The sequence below is a fragment of the Schistocerca cancellata genome, chromosome 8 (assembly GCF_023864275.1).
Source record: "Schistocerca cancellata isolate TAMUIC-IGC-003103 chromosome 8, iqSchCanc2.1, whole genome shotgun sequence".
In the NCBI taxonomy this organism is placed as follows: Eukaryota; Metazoa; Arthropoda; class Insecta; order Orthoptera; family Acrididae; genus Schistocerca; species Schistocerca cancellata.
Genome location: NC_064633.1, coordinates 255,515,966 through 255,538,405, shown reverse-complemented (window position 1 = coordinate 255,538,405; position 22,440 = coordinate 255,515,966). Strand labels below are relative to the sequence as shown.

General features: G+C 43.0%; 1 pseudogene; it reads right to left on the bottom strand.

The window, feature by feature from the left end:
- Window positions 1-14,806: 14,806 nt before the first annotated feature.
- On the bottom strand, window positions 14,807-21,607 carry LOC126095498 (transcription initiation factor TFIID subunit 11-like; annotated as a pseudogene).
- Between the last annotated feature and the right edge of the window lie 833 nt (window positions 21,608-22,440).

Sequence of the window (22,440 nt, the reverse complement as noted above, 5' to 3'; positions counted from 1 at the left end):
CTCCCTCAACCCTCTGGAAACTCCCATTCCTGATTTCTTATTATTATCTGATTAATTAAATCGATCAACTAATTAATTCCTCCCCCTCTGGTAAATTCCCCAGGTCTCCCCTACCAACCCACCCCCTCTTCTCCTCCCATCTGGAAATTTGTGCTGCAGAAGAAGGATATCATGACAGGAAATTCCATTACATAGAAAAGGATATATTGTTTACTTATAAAATTCAATTCTGAATGGTTGCTGTTTTGAAGGATGCACATCACGTAACATGCACTGAAGTGAAGTAATTAAATAGGCTGCCTACCTTTCTGATCATGCAAAGAATACCATCATGAAACACCACATGTGATTACATTGTTAAAACTTTTTTGGCCACATCTTCCGAACGACTACAAGGTGGAGTCAGTTGGCAGTTGATGGTTGGAGTGCTAACACCAAGTTTCCAGATAGTCTCCACAACCAGTTATGTTGGTCATTGATGCAGTATTTGTAGGGATTGTGTCAACCCATTCTGCATCAACTACAACCTGAAGATGGCGCATTGAAGTACCAAAACTGGTTGCCACAAAATAGATAAAATCATAAGGACAGCTGTAGGCCTTTCATTTTCTCACAACAGACCTCCTGTCAAAAGGATGAACACACAAATACAGGGTAGACATGCTGGCCTTTTCACATATTCACACATGCCGGCCGCATTACTAAGCTGTGTCACATGCTAGTGTCTGAGAGGCCACACTATGCTAGAGATGGGGGATCCACTCTTAAACTAATTCATAGAGTTCAATCTTTCAAAGGAGTGAACAATCACTGATTCAGAAAAAAAGAACGGTAGCTCCAAACGTTTCCCACGGCAGAGAGAGAGAGAGAGAGAGAGAGAGAGAGAGAGAGAGAGAGACGGAGCATATCAGCAGCGCCTCTGCTGGTCAGAGCACAGTGCACGCCACACAACACAGCAAGCGCCGGCCTCTGACCTGCTTCTACCTTGGCTGCCTGCATTGTGCAGTGCCCCATTGGATTTTGTGTTTCACATATGCCGTGCCATCTCTGTGCGTCGTCTGCCGTGTGCACTGTGCAGTGTCTGGCGCAGCTTAACTTCGCATCGCACTCTGTCGGCGATCATTTCAATCGCACGCCCTGCCCTCTGGGCAGTTGATGCGAGCAACAGGACAGAGAGCCACCTAGCGGATAACATAGGAACTACTTGCAAAAACCTGCTCGCAAGGGAACGGACGATTTGTCTCGGAGCGGGTGAGTTCACCGCTCCCCCCCACCCTCGGAACTCGCCCGCTCAACGCTCACCCCACCATCTCGACTCTAGCCAGAGCGTCGAGCAAAGCGTCACTCTGGTCTCTGCGGTCTCAGCTCACGCAGTAATACAGCTCGCGGCTCGACCTGCTCGACTCAGCGCCTCTGCATCGGAGTACATCCCCACTGGATATTGTTCTTCGTAGTAATACCGCTATGTGTATTACATTATTATGTTATGTATACATCAATTGTTTTTATTTTATTTTTATTTGTTTAAACTGAGTAGATTAGGTTCCTGATGACGCCTCTTACTATAGGATTTTTATTATGGACACTCGAATTTACGCTTTAATTACGAGCGAACCGATAAACGTATCGCAAAATGTGATACACCAATATTTTCCTTGTTTTATTCTGCGTAAGGCTATATGCAGCACTTTCGTTTTACAGTCAAATTTATATTTTTTTTTTTTCTTATTCTGGTCGGATTTTGCGATTTTAGGCGTCTTCGAAAGGAAACATTCACTTTAAAAATATATGGCTTGCAATGTATTTGTATGAGGTTAATGAAATTTTAATACATTATAGCCAAATATATTGTTAATGTAAATCTCAAGTTACAACATTTTCCGATCACCCAAAAAACCACGATAGTGCAAAATAAATCAATAATCAAAAACTTTGTCATATCGTGGAAATTTCAATAAACAATACATAATTCTTACTCATTATCTGTGTTACTTCAAAATAGGATCAAATAAGATCAAAATACAGGTATAGTACTGGAATAAACCAAGTTTAAAGGGCAATGTGCCTTCCATTTATTTTCTATTGTAAATGAGTGGTGCGTCATGAAAAAGAGCTAATTCATTTCAGGGAGTGAACAGTTCTGATCCAATCTCTGAAAAGAACAGTTTTGCCCATCTCTACACTACGCCCACTCAGGCCCCGCGACTGCTGTCAGCTGCCACACTGCCAGCCATCTTGCACGTTACCATGCACACAGGTTCGGAGAGAGCCTTGCAGACCAGCAGTCGCGCTAATAGCTGAAGAAAGGCAACTCTTTGATACTGATACCTGCAAAATTCTTCTCGAAATACATTCTCTCCCTCTCTCCTTCTCTTTATGTCTCAAGTGATTGCTTCCTGTTTGTGTGAAGCAACAAATGCAAACGTATACAGAACAAGATGTCCCCTCAAACCCTCCATCCTTCCACACCACACCCCTGCCCTCCTCACTACTCATGCACACCTGGCGTTGGTATTTTATACACTTATTTGTTCTCATACCTCCATTGCTATGAAAACATGTAGCAGATCGAACGAAGATGTGCACACACAGCGCTCTTGGCCAGAGGTCATGTATCACTAGTTGATTCCTTTCTTGTAGAAATTCTATCGGCAATTTGTAATCAAGTCTCCATTCAACCAAACACGTTGCTGGATTCTATGGAGATGTCTTTTAATGATTACAGCCTCTGGTGAATCATATTTGTGGCGATCTCATATCTCGAATCTAATCGTGTTTTCCGAACCTATCTGCTAAGGATCTCACAAAGCAAATCTCCACTGTGGTGTAACTGTATTTTGTAACTGTTCCTCAGTCTCTGCTCTGTCCTCCCTGTCCATGTGAACGTTTCACTTTAAGTCAGAACTGAGTGTAAGTCCGAGAGCGCTCTATCTACCACCATCTACATTCTGTGGAGAAATAGGGTGAACTGAGTTAATGTGACAGGGCCTCCTTTTGACCACTCAATGGAAATTGAAACGTGTTATCATAGCTCCTCCAACTGTATGCAGCCAGTGACAAAAGAAGGTTTCTCCTGCAACACGAAGTAGTTGGAAAATTAGGAAGACTTAATCTCAGATGAGAACTGAAAGAATGAGGATTTTGCTACTGCATGGCAGTGTGTTTCTAAACTACATTCAGGTACTGCAGTCCAAAGGAGATCTACATCGCTCAGGATGAACTCATGTATTTATCCAATATATTTTCTCCATCCACATTATTTTATATCATCCAATAGAGAAAAACTACGAACTATAGAAACTTCGCTAATGTCTTCTGCTAGAGAACTCGGTAAGATATTACCGCAACCCTCTCTTCTGACAAAAACAAATACCATCTGCATGCTGACATCGAGCATGCATGGTGATTCTATTAATTACACAGGTACTGGTCCACTGAGAGCCAGTGGCCAGCAATGAAACTCACTTGCACAGAACAGTGTAAAGTTTTGTCGCCTGTCCTGTAGGAGGATAATATTCTAGAGACTATCAGTCACAAGAGAAGGTCCCGGCGTTGTTCTTTCATTAGGAGTCTGATGCATTGTTCACCTGTTTGTAACACATCCAGAGAGTGAACGACTACAGCTTTGTATACCGCCACACATTTTATTTCTCAATCACGACCTTGATGACTGTGTCAGGTGCTAAATTATCATTAACCCATTACAACCCATTGTCTCTCACAGAAAGCCAGACATCGCATGGTGTAACCTATGCTGCTCCAGTTACACACAGGATGGTAGAAATAAAAGACAAAGGTGGTCTTTCTTATGACAAAAATATGGAGAATATCGCAACATATGAAGACTGGAAGGGTTTGCAGAATTATGGAGCATTTCCAAACAGCTGTCAGAAGGCGATGGCCTCTGCATTTAATTTCATCATCTACAGTAATGGGGTAGCAGATGTTTGTGTTTTACATTTTGAAAAGACCAAGAGCGTTGATTCCTCACATTGCACCCATGTTTGCCATTCTCTTTTTAGTGCTGACATTCCTGGAAGATGTTGCTCCCACCAAGACTCTCTCCATCGCAATCAATGCCAACCAGTGACATAGCGGGATGATTCCTAATTTCCGTATCATCAATAAAACACTCCTCCACTACTTCCCACGTACCATGTACCAGACTGCAAATGTAGATAGATGGCTGTGTGATAAATCCATTCTTAGAAATATACATCAAAGAATACCAGTTAATGTCCACTTTCGTAACCTACATATTTCTGACACTTCGATCGTACTGAGGAATTTACGATTACAACTGTCCATAACTACACTCCTGGAAATTGAAATAAGAACACCGTGAATTCATTGTCCCAGGAAGGGGAAACTTTATTGACACATTCCTGGGGTCAGATACATCACATGATCACACTGACAGAACCACAGGCACATAGACACAGGCAACAGAGCATGCACAATGTCGGCACTAGTACAGTGTATATCCACCTTTCGCAGCAATGCAGGCTGCTATTCTCCCATGGAGACGATCGTAGAGATGCTGGATGTAGTCCTGTGGAACGGCTTGCCATGCCATTTCCACCTGGCGCCTCAGTTGGACCAGCGTTCGTGCTGGACGTGCAGACCGCGTGAGATGACGCTTCATCCAGTCCCAAACATGCTCAATGGGGGACAGATCCGGAGATCTTGCTGGCCAGGGTAGTTGACTTACACCTTCTAGAGCACGTTGGGTGGCACGGGATACATGCAGACGTGTATTGTCCTGTTGGAACAGCAAGTTCCCTTGCCGGTCTAGGAATGGTAGAACGATGGGTTCGATGACGGTTTGGATGTACCGTGCACTATTCAGTGTCCCCTCGACGATCACCAGTGGTGTACGGCCAGTGTAGGAGATCGCTCCCCACACCATGATGCCGGGTGTTGGCCCTGTGTGCCTCGGTCGTATGCAGTCCTGATTGTGGCGCTCACCTGCACGGCGCCAAACACGCATACGACCATCATTGGCACCAAGGCAGAAGCGACTCTCATCGCTGAAGACGACACGTCTCCATTCGTCCCTCCATTCACGCCTGTCGCGACACCACTGGAGGCGGGCTGCACGATGTTGGGGCGTGAGCGGAAGACGGCCTAACTGTGTGCGGGACCGTAGCCCAGCTTCATGGAGACGGTTGCGAATGGTCCTCGCCGATACCCCAGGAGCAACAGTGTCCCTAATTTGCTGGGAAGTGGTGGTGCGGTCCCCTACGGCACTGCGTAGGATCCTACGGTCTTGGCGTGCATCCGTGCGTCGCTGCGGTCCGGTCCCAGGTCGACGGGCACGTGCACCTTCCGCCGACCACTGGCGACAACATCAGTGTACTGTGGAGACCTCACGCCCCACGTGTTGAGCAATTCGGCGGTACGTCCACCCGGCCTCCCGCATGCCCACTATACCCCCTCGCTCAAAGTCCGTCAACTGCACATACGGTTCACGTCCACGCTGTCGCGGCATGGTACCAGTGTTAAAGACTGCGATGGAGCTCCGTATGCCACGGCAAACTGGGTGACACTGACGGCGGCGGTGCACAAATGCTGCGCAGCTAGCGCCATTCGACGGCCAACACCGCGGTTCCTGGTGTGTCCGCTGTGCCGTGCGTATGATCATTGCTTGTACAGCCCTCTCGCAGTGTCCGGAGCAAGTATGGTGGGTCTGACACACCGGTGTCAATGTGTTCTTTTCTCCATTTCCAGGAGTGTATAAATGACTTACCCTACATAAGACGACTTAAACTAAGAACAGTTTGTTTAAAAACTTAAGGGAAGAAGCTTCGTCTGTCAAATTCACTGACAACAGAGGTGCTATGTGTTGGAACTGGTTCGACCACTTTCCGGCAAGCAGCAGCTCTTTCCAGCAGAAGATAGGTAGTCACTTTTTCCGTCCTCACCACTTTACGCAACCTTCGTCTACCCACACTGTCTGCACCAAAAGATGAAAAGATGAAGACACTTGAACGATTTGGAAGAGATGTAATATAGAATGAAAACTACTGCCGACCTAGTGCTTCATCCTCTGTTTATGACGTCCCAACACAGAGGTGTCGCATGGGGATGTGGCCACTTGCGAAAACGAAATAGTGTCTTCACTGTTCATTAAAAATAGTAAACAGCTAAGCAGTAATGGAGATCAAACCAGTGACCAATGGTTGGCAGTCTGAGACGCTGGCCAATAAGTGGAGGATGCGGATTTGTTTCATTATGTATGGTAAAATTACGAAACAGGACGGATACATTTTAATATCTTGTATGTTTCAGCGTCTATAGGGGCTATCGTAGAAATTAAAAGAAGAACTTTCGGAACAATTCACGACTTTCCCTCCAGCGATTTTAACCCCTAACCATCTGCTTGTAGCAGAAGTACATTAACCAGCACTTTAAGGAACATTATGAGGAGATAATGCAGTGAGCGTTTCTCGCTCATAGCCTTGTTGAATGTTAGGGACACAGTAGTAGAGTTCTGGAGACCACGTGGAAGTAGTCTGTGTAGAAGTGTGTCTGATATGAGTAAAACCAATCTGCCCGACATGATCCCATCGTTCATAGAGTGTATAAGGCCATTAGACGAGCCTTACGACGTTTTCCTCAATACGTTTGTGATGAAATGCATGTGTGCGCATGTGGCGATGCAGTTACGAAAGACAATGGGTTGAGCTAAGACGCCCTGAGGCATTTCCATGGAAACAAATTTAGCATTTTCGAAAAGATATAAATGAAGAAATAATAACTTGTGGCATAGTTTGCATCTTAGGAGGTGGCTACGGAAGAATACTAAGCCTTGACTTTCCGAAGAGGACGCCGCGTACAAGTCGCGAAGAAAGCGAATGCTGTGTATGTGGCGTCGTCGAAGCTATTGGTGAATGGCACTGAGGTACGTTTTGATGTCTGACCACGTACTAGGAGCTCCCAGGGCTCGCAGTAACCTCATACCCATTTCGGCTCTTGTTTTCAGGGACTCCAAGGTGAAGCAATGGCACCGTCGTGTGAGACGCTGACGGGGCGAAGTCGAAGCTTTTGGCGAAGAGAACGAATGTACACACAATTGAGCGTTTGAGTTTACAGGCTGCTACGCTTGTAGTAAAAACGTTCTCAATCTCCCGTGTGTTTTATGTTGTCAAGATGGTCAGCTGGGTACAGGCAATAGAAGATGACAGAACAGCACGAGAAATCACTAAGCGGCAAACCGACAGAACCATAGCAAGCGGTTTGTGGCGTTTGCAAATTACATCAAGTTTTGTGTTGTAATGAGAAGTTACGCTACATTACAAAAAATTTTTTGTTATACCTAGAATACGTTGTGGAGTCACTACAGTATATGGATTACTGAAGAATGGGATACAGCCCGTCGGCTTTGGCCAATGACGTCAGAAGTTAACAGAATTGATGTATTGCACAGAATCACGTAATTCTAGAAGATAGCTTTCATCAGCCGTTGTACGATTGAACGATACGCCATACTCGCCCCCTCGCCCCCATCCCTGTGTGCCGTAAGAAATATTGGCGTTTTTATTGAATACGACAGACAGTAGTTAAGAATCTTTACAGAGATCAGTTACTATTTCTACAATTTTACAGAAATAGATGTACTTCTAAATTTTATTTTTCATCTGGTCTAGGGATGGAGAAATCCTTTATCAGGGACTATTTCTTTGCAAGTAAGTGTCTGTTAAAATCTCTTATGAAAAGTTAGATACTAGGAACAAAAGTTAAAATTGAAATAAAATACAGATAGTAAGTCTGGTAAATATTAAATTGCATATTGACATTTCAGGACGTTTCCAAATTCAAATATTCATCCCACACAGTTTATACAGGATGTTTAATATAATGTTTACCTCATACAAATCTCTCTATTCAAATTCACGAACGGGTTTTGTGGGGAAATATTGTTCGTGGTACGTTCAAAGATCCCACGGTTGATCGTGATCTCTCTGCTCTCAGTGGTGGTTGTCTCAGCGATGCGAACGGTTAGTAACCGTGAGCAGTTTACACATCTTGGTGCCTTGTCAGAATCTAGTGAAAATATTCCATTCTAAGACGTACGACGAATAATATGAAGTTACAAAGTCGAAGAGTACCCACCGTACAGCACACCAGCCGCAAAATCCTGTCACGTAAGTATCCAGGTCATCATCTTCTTTTTGAATCATTGTGTTCTGTTTTCATGAATTTCCTTAAAATTTGTACCTAATAATAGATGAAGCGCAGATCAGCAACTTTTTTCCAACAACACTCCGTTATCCCCTGGCATTCCACTACGGTATTTTCACGTATAACTTTTTACGAAGTATTTGCTTACAGCTTTTGATCACTCACACCGTTCTTGATTCTGCGAAGTAATCCAACACGGCACCACTTGTGAAAACTCTTAAGACTGTTAAAACTAACCGCGATTGCTTATGTTCGTGGCATATGCAGCATCTCGTGTACTGACTTGTTTTTCTCTTTCATCAAAATCGCAACACAAAGTCTCATATAGCGTAGTCTCTCCACCCGTCCACCAAACATTATTTACAACCTCTTTTTGTTGCTGTTGTTCGCTTCTGAAACAAGCGGCACGGTACGCTGTCTGCAATTAAATGTCCTGTTGCGTTTAAGAACAAGGTGAAGCATATGCGTCAGTCATCCTCATAAATTTCGCCTACAAGATTATGACACACTTCTAGTTTCACTATCTCAAACAGTAAAGCAAGTATTCCTACACTTCTTCCCCTTTTAGTTTCTGATTTATTCACGACTCTTTGACTTTCTCTTTCGTAATCACTGATGTCCTCTTAACACTCCTCTTACTTCCCCTCTCTCAGCTGTCGACACGTTTTCATTGCTGCCAGTGCCCTCAGCTTAAAACTGACTATAACTTGTCTTTGTTGTTCTACTTGTCGTGAACTAATTAAACTCTGCTTCCATCTACTCCTTTTTTCCGGTAGTTACGTTGTAGTTATTTCTGAACACGAGTATAACATCCAATGTTCGACGTAAGTCCTTTCACAACATTTGTGTAGTTATTAACATAATGCAAAATAGTTAAGATGGAACTTGAGAACTTAAGTCACACAGGCCAAGTAAATTGTATTGAATGCTACGCTAACACTTCGAAGTAACACAGACATATGACACTATTTTTCAACATAGTCATCATGCCACCGTAAACAATGGTCGGAACGTTTTAACAATCGTTACATTACTCGACGACATCTGTTTGTTGGCCAGAGCAATATGATTTCTGGAAACGAGTCTTTGTCTCATTCTTATTCAGTGGATCTAGCAAAACTAGAGATTGAGTCAGCGCACAAAATAATCACGTAACTCGCAGAATGGAGCCGAGTAAGGCGTTTGACAACCCTCGATATATTGACGGGGGCATACACTGTCGTTTTTCAGGCAGACATAAAAATATGGTTCCCCTAGAACTTAGAACTACTTAAACCTTACTAACCTAAGGACATCGCGCACATCTATGCTCGAGGCAGGATTCGAACCTGTGACCGTAGCGGTCGCGCGGTTCCAGACTGAAGCGCCCAGAACCGCTCGGCCACACGGGCGGCTCAGGCAGACATACAACGAGAGAGTGTTGTACAAGGCAATTTGGAATCACGGTATGAAGAACATATGCCGAAAGAGAACACGCACGCAAGCGCACACACACACACACACACACACACACACACACAAACACACACACAGTAAACACCAACGCAAACAATGAAAGTCGACGCCAGAATTGATCGACAGTGTGTTGGCGGGTGAGGTTGCGGCAAGTCTGTCCTATTTGGTGTTGATAGCTTCTGTGAAGCACAGAGTGAGTTTGTGGTTCAAGGTGCCCTGTCACGGATTGCCCAGTCCCTCCCGCATGAGGTTCGAGTCCTCCCTCGGGCATCAGTGTGTGTGTTTTTTTATCATAAGTTAGTCTAAGTAGTGTGTAAGTCTAGGGACGATGACTTCAGCAGTTTGGTCCCTTAGCAATTCACAAACATTTGAACATTTTCTTGATAGCTTCCTATGTTGACCGTCTTTGGCTGTGTCATAGGATTATTGTTTACGCTGATAGAATTATTGTTTACGCTGCTTGTGTGTGTTTTTGTAGTGTGTTTTTTATTTTTGGAATATGCTCTGCATACACTGGTTTTAGATTTCCTGGTACACCGCTCTCACGTTGTATATCTGTCTTAAAAACGGCCTATCGAAATATCGATTGTTGTCAACGACGTCACTTGGCTCTGTTTCCGTAGGTTATTCGATTATTTTTGTGCGCTGAGAGAAACTCTGGTTCCAATAGATCCGCTGGGTAACAATGAGACACAGACCCGTTTCAAGAAATCTTGCCGTTCTCCAAACAGGTTTTAGTCGAACTGGTGGATAATCAACGAGGCGATGTTTTTCTTTGCAACATGTGTACTGAATTAGACTGGCTAGTAATCGAAAAACTTGTTTGAAAATAACTAATTTCCTATACTTAGATTACGTGATTCTTGGTCATTTTTTCTTTTTATAGAGATGGTGAACGATTTATTAGTAGATTCCTTTGAACGAATGGGAACAAGGGATTTTGTAGAAGTGAATGAAATAGATTCGGCATGCTGAAATCCGTAGCTGCATCTGTGTAGAACATTTTATCTGTTCCCGTACGGATAGGAAAAAAAGAATAGTGCCAAAGCACGGAAAATAGCGGACAGTACGGGCAGTAGATCCAATCACGTCGGGGGCAGCTCCCGAGCGCGTCGGAAGACAAACAGCAGACGGACGGGTCTGACCGCGTACACTCGGCTTCGCCGCCCCCCCCCCCCCCCCTTCCCCCTCTACCTTTACCCATCCACGCAGTGACTCCGCGGAATCCGTTTATTGTGCCTGTTCCGCTCAATCCCGCAATCTGGTCGCCGTGGGCGCCGCCGTTTACGGTCGTGAATTCTAATATCTCTGACGGCAGGCGGAGCGCCTTAATGAGTTTTCTTCCCAACCCGTGTGCCACTCCCATAGTTCGTTTTCCGAAGCTTCTACTGGTTTTGGCGATGGACACTGGAGTGTCTGTTACAACGGTGAAAACTCTTTTGTCCGTTTTTTCCCCGCACACCTTTCATTTTTGTCTCATCCGGCCAGCAACACTGTGAAATGAAATTTCATCACAGTTTGGTGACGTCACGTAGTACAGAATCGAATGGTGAATGTGGATACGAGAGCATGATTACAACGACTGTGTTGGTACAGGTAGCAAAATCAGTTGGACATATTTCGCCATAATTTTGATTTATTTTTACTGCTACAAGTAAACGATTTGATACTTACACGTGAAAATAGACATATCCTCCTCCCTTAATTCAGCTAGGTATGTTTTCACCACTCGCTCAGATGTTCAGATGTATACATCTACTGCTTATCAAAAACTGAGGCCTTTCAGATGTGTTATTAACTACTGATGACGTATAAACTTTGAAAATTCCTGGTAGATTAATACTGTGTGCCGGACCGCGACTCGAACTCGGGACCTTTGCCTTTCGCGGGCAAGTACTCTACCAATGAGCTACACAAGCACGACTTGCCGTGAGTCGTGCTTGGGTAGCTCAGTGGTAGAGCACTTGCCCACGATAGGCAAAGGTCCCGAGTTCGAGTCTCGGTCCGGCACGTAGTTTTAATCTGCCAGGAAGTTTATCAGCGCACACTCCGCTGTAGAGTGAAAATTTCATTCTAGAACCACCGTCCTAGGCTGTGGCTAAGCTATGTCTCAGCAATAAACTTTGTTAGACTCAGGATATGAAGATTTTGATACAACGTGAACCTGAGCTCAACCGAAAAAACCTCGTACGCTCTTCGGAGATACTTTAATATTACTGACTCCTTCGTCTCCCGTGTTTCATTACAAAGTAATGATGTAATTACGATTTATTCAGTTTGATACGCTAATTATGTCTGTTTTTCGGTTGTATTCAGTCAACCCCACCCAATGCGACATCTTGACGCAGTGCAAGCTGCAAAGCCAGATGCCAGTTTAGCTGCATCTATTATCCGTAGGTTGTGGATACGCTACAGGAAGATAAGTAAGTCCACAAGGCGAGTTGGACGAGGTCTCCGACGCCTTACAACCCCACGTGAAGGTCGATGAACATATTATTCTCAGACGCTTCTAGTTTTTCTCTGAAGCAAGGTAATGGCCTGTTCGTGTGTGGCGGCGTCGTGGTGAATGACATCAGGCAAATTTTATCCAGAAATTCGACCGGTTCGGCTATTGTTCTGTGATAGTGTGTGGAGGCATCCGTGTTGACATTGGTGCGGATCTTGTTGTTCGTTGTCCACGGTCGCCCTACAGCCAGGCAGTACATAGAACAGACCCTGTCGCACTATGCGATGGTTCCTGGATACGGTGGTGGCATTACATTCTTTCTCGTGCATGATAATTGAAGGCCCCTGCTAGACCACCAGAGATGTCTTGAGCAACCTGGACGTTGATGTAATCGCATGGCTAACGGCGAGTCCCGACCTAAAGTTCATGGAGAACGTGTGGGACGTATGGACAGATGTGTTCATGATCGTCCTCTATTGACGTTAGTGAAGTTCCAAAGCACGATCAAGAGCGCCCAGGATGACGAGAAGAATGATTGTTTCCACTTTGTTTTCAAAACCTATCTGATACATCAGTTCTCGTTACGTAAATGAACGAGAATGTAATAATGTTTTGTTGTATATTTTGTTTGTGAAAGATACAGGCGTAACATGCCCAGTCCTCTATTACTGCTCAGTGGGTTGTCGCAGACGCCCAAAATCATATTCCCCAAATATTTTGAAAAGTTTCATTTCTTAGCAGTAATAAAGCCTGGAATATCCAATCAACAAAATGTACGAAACACACACACATTAATAAAACAAATTAAATCCTTAAAAAAATAAAGCTAGTGGGGAAGTCTCTATGACAGAAGAGTTTTACTTCTTAAGAGTATAAAAGCCAGGAATACACAATCACCAAAATGCACAATACAAACCCAACTAACAAACAAAGGAAAACCTAAAAAAAGTAAAGCTAGTGCACAAGACCCTGTGACAGCGTAACGTTAGAAATTGTCTCTACCAAAAATACAAAATAAGCTAATATAATCTTTAAGGAATTTCGAAAAACATAAAAATCCGAGGATCATGTAAGGTAAACTTGATAGATCCACAACATATGAAAAGCAATAAACAACAAATTAACAGCTATAGAGGAGCTTCTGTACTGGGAGTTGCATATAAAATATTTTCCAACATTTTGCTAAACAGTAGAAACAGCACTGGACAGTGATTTAAGTGAATATCAAGGTGGTTTTAGGAATGTCAGATCATGTTATGATCAAATATTTAATATGAAATGAATCTTTCACTACATATAATTGAATTAAAAAGATGATGTTGTAATATTTGTCGATTTCCGAAAGGCGTTTGATTTCGTTGACAGACAAGTCATAGACAAAATACTTGGAGAACTCGCTGTAAAGTCTAAATTACGAAGTCTAATTCGTGAACGCTTAAAGTCGCGTACCTAAATTAAAACTTATGGGTACAATATCTCAGCCCTTCGAAATAAATATAGACGTACAGACAGGTGACGGTCTATCACCCACTCTTCATAACTGTGATTCAGAAGAAAACAGCGACAATTTGGAATGAAAAACTGAGTGGAAATGAAGTTTCAGCATTTATTTTCAGATGAGGAAACTAATTGCACTGGACAAAACTGTCCTGCATTTGCAAACGATATAGCTGTGCTTCTGAAAAAGTTACGTCTGCTGTAACACATAGAAAGAAGAAGTAACCAAAAAGAAACAACTTAAAAGTTTATGCAGAAAAAGGAATTTTCATAAACATTAAAAACGCACGGAACAGTCTGAAAAAAGCATTACAGTGCCAGACCACACACAAGCGCTGCGACGTTTGCAACAATCCGATGTCTTGGGTTCTCTGTGATCAATCATTCTCCAGACATTAAATGTAGTCGCAGTTGCGAATATGGATAATCATCAGCTGTGTAACGGAATGTCGATGGTAAAATTTTCTGTTGGACCGGGCTCGAAACTGGATATCCCGCTTATTGCGAGAGGTCACCCTTGCCATTTTTTAAGCTTTTTTTCTGGTAATAGTTAATTCGTATTTATATCTTTTTTCCCATTATAAACTTACATTGGGTTCGTGATCCATCAAATATCTCAGGAATTATTGCAGGGATTTTGATCTGGTTTTCGGTAATATATAAGAGTGATTCACGAGGAACGTTTGTGCATATAATTTACAAATAGTTCTTGCTTATTTGCTGAGCTATAAGTTAAGTGCCCTGCCACTGTGAAAATATCTTTCCCATCTAGCAGTGGCAGGCATACGTCCACCAACTACTGCACCATGCCAGTGCCAGCATCACAGCTCCTTTACGAACAGCTCACTCTCCGCAAAATCTTTCCCTGACGGTCTATCTTATGACACGTACAACAAATGTAATGTTTCAAAGCAAAGTAATACTGGTACTTTATGCAGATTACACTTCCATTGTTTGGGCTGAAGTTTCAGTATCCCATAATATATCCATTGAAACACAGTTCGACATTTGCATAATGTAACAATAGCACAATGGCCAGCAAAACCTTTTTTCTCTGGAGACTTCTGTCAGATCTTCTTACCAATGATCACAAAAGTGATGAGAGCAGATGGAGCCCATACACCCAAGTAACAATACCTTGAAAATAAAGTCATCAACTAGAAACTTATGTGGATACACAGTTTTCAAGAGTCCACACTTTTTAAAAAGGAAGCTGTAGAAATACTAAACACTGAAAATAACTTTTCGAGCTCGGCTATTGGGAATTCCACCTCGCAGATGTAGTCGTCTAATAGCCTCTCGTAAGTGTTTTGGCTGTAATTGTCCTGTTTCACCCTGTTTATCCATCGCATCAAGTGCTTCTACCACAACTTCACCAACAAAAACTTTAGCAATTGCTGACAACATCCTGTGAGACAGAACATCCCATAATTGTCTGCATCAACCTCGTAATAGATCCCTTTGGAACAGCTGGCCTCCTGTTCATTTCATATCTATCCAGTTGATCTTAAGCGAAATTGGATACCAATACGTGCATTTTCTCTCGTTCCTCCTCTTGTAACTCCTTCGTGCTCTATGCTTCCTTCTTCTTTTCGTTTTTTTCTGCTGCATCTATTTTTTAATTCAAAATACCCGATGTGAAACTCCCAGAGCTGTGATTATCTTCCTTTTGTACAGGTCTTTCACGAGAATGTTTCTTAAACTCGCCTCTATTACTAAGAATGTCTTCAAGTGCACTGGCCGCTCTGTTTAGATTAGCGTCCTCTCCTTCGTTGTCATCGGAATCCGAATGTACATTTTCACTGTCACTTTCTCGCGTGATATCCACGATATCATCCTGTGCTTCAAACGTACTATCAAGAAACTGTGGCGGTGATCGTTTAACGTCCGCTGTTGGAGCGCATACTTCACTAGCTCACTCTCGTTTGCCGAATCGTCTTTGGAAAATATATTTTCCATTTCCTTTCAAACGCAGTAACAACTTTACTCTTTACGCATAAAACCAATGACTTGAACAATGCGCACTCCACATCTGCCATTAGGCTACTCGAGTGCGACTCACACCAGACCGAATCTTCCTTACGTTGTCAACCACGTGTCTACAACCTTACCTCGTACATTTATTATGTATATTCGCATACAGGGGAGACATTTTAATTGAAAGACGCTTTCTCGGTGCCGGCAATTAACAGATATTACAGATATTACAGTGCCTGTGTTATTGCAAATTACAATGCAGTGATCCTTTATCCGCCGACACCAGGCAAGCGACTTTCAAATAAAATATCTCTCCTGTGTGGGAATATACATGATGGATGTACGAGATCAAGTTTTAGACAGATGGTTGACGATATATGGAAGTTTGAGGATGGCTTTGAGACGTTCGCGTGTAGCCAAATGGTAATGCAACATCTCGTGATAAGCGAGTTCGAGTCCCGGTCAGGCACAATTTTCAATGTAGTCGTTCCGTTATACATCTGATGGTTATCGAAATCCACAACTGCGGATGCTTTTAATCTGTTTCATAACGGCTGTAGTCACCACAGTATCTGTTCCTTCGAACGTGCATGCATCTCCCAAGGGACTTTGCATAGTAATTCAGAATAACACACACCCTGCAATATCGTATTCTCCATACAGTCCCGACTAGACACCATCCGATTTTCATCTGTTTCCAGAACTTAAAGAACACCTTCGAGGACTTCATTTTGACATGATAAAGGTGGGAATTTAAGTAGATGGGACCTGGATAAACTGACTAAACCAGAGGTTGTACAGGGTTTCAGAGGGAGCATAAGGCAACAATTGACAGGAATTCGGGATGGAAATACAGTAGAAGAAGAATTGGTAGCTTTGAGGGATGAAATAGTGAAGGCAGCAGAGGATCAAATAGGTAAAAAGACGAGGGCTAGAAGAAACCCTTGGATAACAGAAGTAATATTGAACTTAATTGATGAAAGAAGAAAATACAAAAATGCAGTAAATGAAGCAGGCAAAAAGGAATACAAACGTCTCAAAAATGAGATCGGCAGGAAGTGCAAAATGGCTAAGCAGGCATGGCTAGACGACAAATGTAAGGATGTAGATGCTTATCTCACTAGGGGTAAGATAGATACTGCCTACAGGAAAATTAAAGAGACCTTTGGAGAAAAGAGAACCACTTGTATGAATATCAAGAGCTCAGATGGAAACCCAGTTCTAAGCAAAGAAGGGAAAGCAGAAAGGTGGAAGGAGTATATACAGGGACTATACAAGGGCGATGTACTTGAGTGTAATGTTATAGAAAGGGAAGAGAATGTAGATGAAGACGAAATGGGGGATACGATACTGCGTGCAGAGTTTGACAGAGCACTGAAAGACTTGAGTCGAAACAAGGCCCCCGGAGTAGACAACATTCCATTAGAACTACTGACGGCCTTGGGAGAGCCAGTCCTAACAAAACTATACCATCTGGTGAGCAAAATGTATGAGACATCCGAAATAACCTCAGACTTCAAGAAGAATATAATAATTCCAATCCCAAAGAAAGCAGGTGTTGACAGATGTGAACATTACTGAACTATCAGTTTAATAAGTCATGGCTGCAAAATACTAACGCGAATTCTTTACAGACGAATGGAAAAACTGGTAGAAGCCGACCTCGGGGAAGATCAGTTTGGATTCCGCAGAAATTTGGGAATACGTGAGGCAATACTGACCCTACGACTTATCATAGAAGCTAGACTAAGAAAAGGCAAACCTACGTTTCTAGCATTTGTAGGCTTGGAGAAAGATTTTGATAATGTTGACTGGAATACTCTCTTTCAAATTCTGAAGGTGGCAGGGGTAAAATACAGGGAGCGAATGGCTATTTACAATTTGTACAGAAACCAGATGGGAGTTATAAGAGTCGAGGGGCGTGAAAGGGAAGCAGTGGTTGGGAAGGGAGTGAGACAGGGTTGTAGCCTCTCTCCGATCTTATTCAATCTGTATATTGAGCAAGCAGTGAAGGAAACAAAAGAAAAATTCGAAGTAGGTATTAAAATCAATGGATAAGAAATAAAAACTTTAAGGTTCGCCGATGACAACGTAATTCTGTCAGAGACAGCAAAGGACTTGGAAAAGCAGTTGAACGGAATGGACAGTGTCTTGAAGGGGCGATATAAGATGACATCAACAAAAGCAAAACGAGGATAATGGAATGTAGTCAAATTAATTCGGGTGATGCTGAAGGAATTAGATTAGGAAATGAGACACTTAAAGTGGTAAAGGAGTTTTGCTATTTGGGGAGCAAAATAACTGATGATGGTCGAAGTAGAGAGGATATAAAATGTAGACTGGCAATGGCAAGGAAAGCTTTTCTGAAGAAGAGAAATTTGTTAACATCGAGTATAGATTTAAGCGTCAGGAAGTTGTTCCTGAAAGTATTTGTATGGAGTGTAGCCATGTATGGAAGTGAAACATTGACGATAAACAGTTTGCACAAGAAGAGAATAGAAGCTTTCGAAATGTGGTGCTACAGAAGAATGCTGAAGATTAGATGGGTAGATCACATAACTTATGAAGAGGCATTGAATAGGATAGGGGAGAAGAGGAGTTTGTAGTGCAATTTGACTAGAAGAAGGGATCGGTTGGTTGGACACGTTCTGAGGCATCAAGGGATCCAATTTAGTATTGAAGGGCAGCGTGCCGGGTAAAAATCGTAGAGTGAGACCAAGAGATGAATACACTAAGCAGATTCAGAAGGATGTAGGCTGCAGTACGTCCTGGGAGATGAAGAAGCTTTCACAGTATAGAGTAGCATGGAGAGCTGCATCAAACCAGTCTCAGGACTGAAGACCACAACAACAACAAAGCGATGCAAACAGATGTGACTTTCAAAATGGTTCAAATGGCTCTAAGCACTATGGGACTTAACATCTGAGGTCATCAGTCCCCTTTACTTAGAACTACTTAAACCTAACTGACCTAAGCACACCACACACAGCCATGCCCGAGGCAGGATTCGAATCTGCGACCGTAGCAACAGGGCGGTTCCGGACTGAAGCGCCTAGAACCGCATGGCCACAACGGCCGGCAGAAGTGACGTCGTGACTCCATCAACGATGTCGTGACTTAATCAACAAAGTAAAACATTTCATTGTGATGGTATCAACAAATTGGTCTCTCGTTCGAAGAAATGTGTCCGTCATCAGGGTGATTATGTTCAGAAATAAATATGTGAATAATGACGTAGAGAGTTAATAACGTTTCGTTTATTTCAAAAGCTTCAAGAGTTTTCACATTCTAGGCATGAATTTTCAGCGCGCTCTAGTACATAGCAAAGATAGATGGAAAAAATAGACGAAACGTAATTTATCTGTAACACGTCGTCAGTGACCACCGATTTAGCAGAAAGTACGTTTGAGGATCTTCGGAAATTTTTTCGGTGAAATTTAGGTTTGCCTTTATACTTCCAGATACGTTTAGAAACTTTTGATCTTCAATAAGAAGAAGTAATCGCACCTTAATAGTGAAAAAAAAAAGAAAAATACCTTTTCATCATGAAATACGGAAACTGATTTTCAAAAGTGCGAATAATTGGGGTGTGAATTCTGGCGGAAGTCCGCATATCTCCCTACTATGGGAAAATGCTCCTCGTCTATGCCCACTAAAATTCTATGTACTGTGTCAGTGATGGCAAGAAAGTCTGTGATGTATGTACAGGAACCGACAGATATGCTAGAAGTCGTTAGAAAGAAGATATTTCTAGAAAAGCGTTTATTGAAGGTACACACACAGGATATAACGTGGAGAAAAACTCTTAATTGTTCACGGAATATGTATCTGTTGTAAGGTTTTGCAGCTTCCTATTGTAGATATTGTCTCAACTCTAGCAAAACAAAGAATGTGATGGGTAGCAGCTGACGGCGAATAATTGTCAGGGGTGGGTTAATCGATTTTTTTGTAGCGACTACATCCTTCATAAATAATTTACTAAATTTGTTTAAAGCTGCTACACAAAGTGTTATGTCTTTCATATATTACAGTTTCAAGAATCAAGAATGGAAGACAAACTCATCGACGACTGTACATTGCAAAAGCTGTGATTTTATGTGGTGAGTACTGGAACTCCGTTGGAACTGAATCACTTTTCAGTTAAAGAATATTCACAGGGATTTGGTTACACTGCTGTAAGCCATTGTTATCATCATTTACGGCGCAATTTGAAATTTCTAACGAGACTTATGCGGTGACATATACTGTTCCGAATAAGGAAGTTTATTCGTGTCTCCCCATTTTTCCAATTATTTAACTATTTCTTAGTTTTTCCGCGTTCTCAGTGAGGGTATCTGCGTGAAACTGGCTTTTGTGTCAGTATCATAGTTTGATAGGTCACGAGCAACCTCTCTTTCAGATTCTGAAATTATCTCTAACAATAATAATAATAATAATAACGTATGACTCGAAGGCCTGGATAAAGTCTTACAACCCGCCTCCGTTTCAATAACTGGTGTGTCCCTGTCCAACCAAAGCTATCCAGACTGGGAAAGAAGATCGTGTGTTTAAAGTGAAGTATGAAATAAGTATTTTTTTGGGCGAATCTCCACGTCGTTGAGAGGGAAGGCTAGGTTACAGGCAGACTGAAGGAAAGCACGATTCGATCCGGTCTCCTTTCTGCTTCCAGACACGGAATTTTTCATGCTTTTAAAAACAACTTCAAGGTTCCAAAAGTGCAACGTACTACGAAAAACTTGTTTTAGACACGTTGTCATTCTCTCAGCGGAAAGCTTTAGTACAAGGGAAACGTGCTGATTGACTTTTCAGGATCTTTTTAAACAGGTTTAATTTTCGTTCTCAGCGCCGGCTGAAGTGGCCGTGCGGTTAAAGGCGCTGCAGTCTGGAACCGCAAGACCGCTACGGTCGCAGGTTCGAATCCTGCCTCGGGCATGGATGTTTGTGATGTCCTTAGGTTAGTTAGGTTTAACTAGTTCTAAGTTCTAGGGGACTAATGACCTCAGCAGTTGAGTCCCATAGTGCTCAGAGCCATTTGAACCATTTTTTTTTTCGTTCTCAGTGACTGTAACGCTAATCACCTTTCAAGTCAGCGTCGTACAGTGTTCGACAGATTTGGGTTCGAGTTTTAGATTAGTGCCCTTATCAGTCTGTCTTAAGGAGGACTTCGTGAATTGCTCCACAGCGAAAGTAAACTGTAGCCAGATTCAATAATATTTTAAATTATAACTTTATTTGATGTTCGATTCAGGGGATTGTTTTGTAGTAGATACAAACTCATGGGTGCAGTACTAAATAATGTTTCGTCATTTATCACATCCTGCAGTTGCAAATAGGTACGTTAACATTTGTCTCATTGGTGACATTATGACAGTTGGCGTACTTACAAGCTGACTTGGTCTGAGTTTTCGTGTTCCATTTCGTAGTCTGCGACAGCATAACGATGGGTATCTTAACAGTTCACCGTAGGAAAGAGAGGTGTTTTTCTACAAGTCCAGAAAGTTGATAGTGGTACAAAAAGGTCCAGAATTGAGGACAGACTATTTTGAAGCGTTTTAACTGTGTGCAACAGCCTGCACCTCTTAGCCAGATCTCGGGGACTGCAGCTATTACTAACGTTTTTCTGCGATACATCTGACCCAGACAATAACTATAAACACAGTGTGCGTGCGTGTGTGGTAGTGTGTTTGTGTGTGTGTGTGTGTGTGTGTGTGTGTGTGTGTGTGTGTGTGTGTGTGTGTGCGTGCGTGTGTGCTAGTGTAGGTGGGTGGATGGGTGGGTGGGTGTGCTACTACCTTTTCGCATGTGCGAATGCGCTGCTTAAGATAATGGGCTGTTACAGACGTAGGTTCTTCTCAGCCACATCCGAGGGAGCTAAAACAGAGAGGTCCCCATTAAAGATCTGCAGCTGTCACCGCTCTGACAAGGATTTTTAGTGGGCGTGGAGGTCGCTCAGGTGAGGAGGTGAGCTACTGACATGGATGTTGTGATACCCTCCCCCCCTCCCCCCCCCCTCCACGGCATCAGTGAAACAGCTATACCTGGAATCATGTTTAGTACCAGTGATATTAAAGTAACGAATGTCTTCTCCAGTATGGTGGAAGGTTCACACACTCATATGTCTCATATGTCACGAGTAATGCAGACACAGCGCTGTGACACCTCCGTCCGTTATATGTTTCAGGTCACGGCAGCGATTTATGCAGGTTTCCCAGACAGGAGTCTGATGGTGCAAGCCTGCCATTGCTTACTGCCTGCTATTGTGGCTCGCCCAACTGCTCTCGAGGGAAGACGTGCAACAGATTACCACAGGCGGTAGGTGTGTTGAAGGTAGAGCTGCAGGACCCAAGTCGGTAACACGTTGTGCAGCCATGGAGGTGGTATTCAGGTGTCACTGTCTACAGGTTGTTAGCGGAAGTTTTCAGTCCCTCAGTACCACCCTTCACGACGGGAAGGCCCATGCTTGCCCAAACCTGCTTCAATCATGGAGGCGTCCAAACAGCAGTGACAGCTTGCAGCTGCAAATTACCACTACAGCCAGCTGACTGTGCTCTCGGAGGCGAAGTCTCTTCAAGTCCGTCGGCGGCACATCTGGTTATTCTGCAAGTAACGAGACTGTCATTCCGTCGGAATCAGAGATGTAGACGAAATGCTCAGACGCTGAGCCTGAGGCTTTAGAAACCGTTTATTTAAGCTGGGCATAGCGTTATCATGGCATCCGATATTATCACTGTATTATATCATTACCTGCACAAGTCAGCGGATTGGACCCCACTGTGGTGCCTGAATTATTGTCCGTTCCTCTTGTCTTCGGACTTTCCGTCCGTGTTACGGCGCCGTGAAATTGCTGATCACGATGGTTACATGCCATGGCTCCGTAGTGC